The following is a 3,772-nucleotide window of genomic DNA, read 5'->3' as shown; positions in this document are numbered from 1 at the left end:
GGAATATATATATATATATTATATATATATGCATAATATCAGAGTTTAAGAGAATCTGATCTTAAACCTATCTTTTGGTTCCACTTTTAACTTACTTGCTAGTTCCTAGTACACCAAAACATGCAGTTACCTAGAACTTTTTGAACTGGATTAAATAGTTATGAGTTAAGGTCTTGCTGTTTGTTAGCTACTGTGCTGAACTTTCCATGTCAATATTTTCTCATTTAATCCTTTTCACCCTTCAGTTAGATATTACTTCTGTATAAACAAGGAATAGTGTTCAAGGAGACTTAATTGGCTCCATTTACATAAGACAGCAAGTAGTGAAAGGGAAAGCTATTCCCTTTTGGGTCTAATTTCAAAGTCCATCCTCAGTCTTAACCCCCGGGGCTTCACACAATTTGCAATCAGATATGGATCTTCACCCCTCCTCTGGGTTTTAGTTGACAACCTGGAAATGGAGGACACCCTGAGGATTGTTGCTGTGTGAGGATTGGTGTGGGAGAGGGAAAAGGGAGGGTTCAGGAAGAGTGCCTGGTTACATCCGTGTTTTTCCAGGATGCTTTCTGGGGAAACTTTCTCAGAGAGGTCCTTTCGGTAGCTCAGCTCCTAAACCTAACTGCTGTGCGCTAAGTGGGGTGCCACTGATATCATGGAGGTGATTTCCCTGTTCACGGTATACTAAGAGACAAGCAGTAAGTGAAGCATTTTAAAACGGTCTGCCATGTAATGCTCTCAGCATCGCCAACAGGACATGCCATCTTAATTGCTGATTCAGAGCTAGCTGTAATTGGCATATCTAAGTCTTGAACCCAGAGCTGACTCCAAAGCCAGTACTGTAATGTCTGGCTCTGAAATGTTCCTTGACTCTGCAATAACTCTCTTTGGAAGCCCAGCAGGTAAGTGGTACTTTACCTTCGGATGGGAACCACTACTCCCAAGTCTGGGAGTCAGTTTGCCATCTGTTAATTAGATTTGCAAGCACTGGGGTCATTGTTGTTAGTATTGAATATTATCTCTAGACCTCTCCTGCGTGAGCAGTCTTCCCAAAATGATATTAAAGTAGTTTGGCCTGCCCTGCAGTATTAAGAAAATAGAATTTTTCATCCCCTCTTATACATAGTAAGCTTAGGATAAGAATCTTTGCTGTACAAGGAGAATTGGGTAACTTCACTTGGGAGCTATCTAGTAGCTTCATAGCTTTTTTGGTATGGTTTCAGAAAGGAGGGGCCACTTTGTGAAGAAAAACCGGTTGAACCCCAAAGAGGACTGAACCTGAATTTAAGCCACATCTGCTCTCCTCCCAGTTCCCCCATGTTCAGCAGTTGCACTTGCTCCACATCTGGGTTGCCCAACAGGACAACTGTAGAAGGGGCCACCACCAGCTGCTAACATAAAATAGGTGCTTTCCTCCACGGGTTTTCAGAGCCTCCCAAATGCACCTGGTCTGATACTAGCAGACTTCTTGTGTACAAATTTTGAGTAATATAAAATCAAAGCTATTTTCTGAATATAGATGTTCTTTTTAACTAGAAAAGGACTGTTTGCAATCGGAATTATAGCAGTGATTTTAAAAATAGGGATGTCAGGACAGGGGATTTACCTCAGTGGCACTGTGCCTGATTTGCAGCACAAGGCTGTGAGTTCAATCCCAGGTACCTCAGAAAATAGGGATGTCAACAGGTAGTTATTTCAGAATAGTGAATATTTCCTACATATAACAGAAGAAGGTCTGCTATCCGACACACAAATTCTACCTCAATAGAAAAGCCATTTATTCTGAAATCAATCTTTTATTCCAGATTACAGGATCTATAATGGTCTTTAAAATTACTGGGTTTTCTTGAGTGTGATGGAATCACATTCCTTTGCCTGATTAACCCCTTACCAGCCTCGTTCTCTGCATCTCATCCATCCGTGACAATGTTTTGACACTGGAAGTTGGAGAAGCAGCCACAGCCAAAAGTGTTTTGCAGCCAATGGAACTCCTGTTGTCTTGGCTGTCCCGCAGCTACCAAGACTGTGTGGGCTACACCCTTTTGTGGGTAATACTGACAAGGGTTATTGGCACTTCTTCCAGCACGGTGATGAATACAACATCTCTCCAGATTTGTAATTAATTAGCTCTGGCAGGAGGTCACCAATACCCAATGACTCCAAAGTGAATTTAAATGAAAACCCCAGAGTGAGCCTCATTTTTTAAAGACCGTTGTCTCTGTTTTTGCCAAGGTCAGCTTTGTAAGGCCATGTACTTATTTTCTTAACCTGTTAGAGGAGCTTGTGGATTACAAATGTATGGTGATACAGTCTGACTGAGTTGAGTTACCTGAAGACCCGGGCCAAGTGACAAAACTGCAAGTTGAATACTATCTTCCCTGGTACCTCCACACCATTGTGCAGGTCCATTGTGTGTCAGATTCCTACCTAGCTACAGAATGGGGGTGTGATACCTACCTGGTGGTCAAATGACTCAAAGCCTACAAAGCATCCCAGCAGAATATTTGGTGCATAACAAGGGCCTAACATGTGGTCCCGATCATTATTTGCACGCTTTGCAGAAATGAGCCATGGGACAATTAATTTTCAAAGCCTACATCTATAGGCACAGAGTATTCTGTCATATTCACCCTATACCCTTAAAGCTACTAAGCTCTCACTTGTAATTCCTCCTACTGTAGAAATGGAAAAGAGAAAGTATTAAATGATAGGCCCCATTTCAACTTCCAATTAACTCCAAGGTAGGAAAGCATTTTGGGGGTATACATAAGAATTTGTTCATTAGAAAATAGAAGTGTTCCTAAATTGAATATAGTGTCTATATTTATAATGGTGCTGGCGTAAATTGATACATTTTTGTGGGTAGCAAATTTAGTGAATGTGGGCTCTGGGGACAGATTTCTCAATTTTTGATATTTGTGGGGGTTTGGGGGATCTGGGAATCAGACTCAGGAGCCCTTACCACTGAGCTGCATGCACAGCCCCATCTATCTATCTATCTATCTATCTATCTATCTATCTATCTATCTATCTATTTTTTAAATTTTGAGACATGGTCTTACTAAGTTACACAGGCTGTCCTCGAATTTACAGTCCTCCTGCCCAGGCTCCCAAATAGCAGGGACTACTGGCATGTACCATTCTACCTGGCCCAAGTTCTAATTTTGATCCCACAGGGTACAAGCTCTGTGACCTTGGGAAAGTCACTTAATTTTTCTATTTCTAGGTTTCTTCACTTAAAAAGGAAATAATAATGTCTACCTCAAAAAAATATATCAAGTCACTTAAAGGAGTTCACATCATATCTTAACTACTTCCTTGTTGGTGGGAGTGCAGACTGGTGCAACCACTGTGGAAGTCAATATGGAGGTACCTCACACAAGTAGGATTAGAGGTTCCATTTGAACCAGATATTCCTCTGCTGGGTATCTTTTTTTTTTTTTTTTTTTTTTTTTTTGTGTGTGTGTGTGTGTGTGTGTGTGTGTGTGGTTTTTTGAGACAGGGTCTCACTGTGTAGTTGAGACTGACCTAGAACTCACTGTGTAGTCCAGGCTGGTCTCGAACTCACAATGATCCTCCTACCTCAGCCTCCCAAGTGCTGGGATTACAGGTGTGCACCACCACACACGGCTTATACTGAGTATCTTTCCAAAAGAATTAAAAGAATCATACCACAGCGATATATGCTCATGTAGCCACACGGTTTGTAATAGCTAAAACTTGGAAAGAGCCCAATTGCCCATCAACTGGAGACTGGATAAAGAAGATGTGTGTG

This window comes from Fukomys damarensis, unplaced genomic scaffold (genome assembly GCF_012274545.1).
Source record: "Fukomys damarensis isolate Sample0158 unplaced genomic scaffold, DMR_v1.0_HiC HiC_scaffold_15, whole genome shotgun sequence".
Lineage (NCBI taxonomy): Eukaryota > Metazoa > Chordata > Mammalia > Rodentia > Bathyergidae > Fukomys > Fukomys damarensis.
This window is presented reverse-complemented; position numbering follows the sequence as displayed.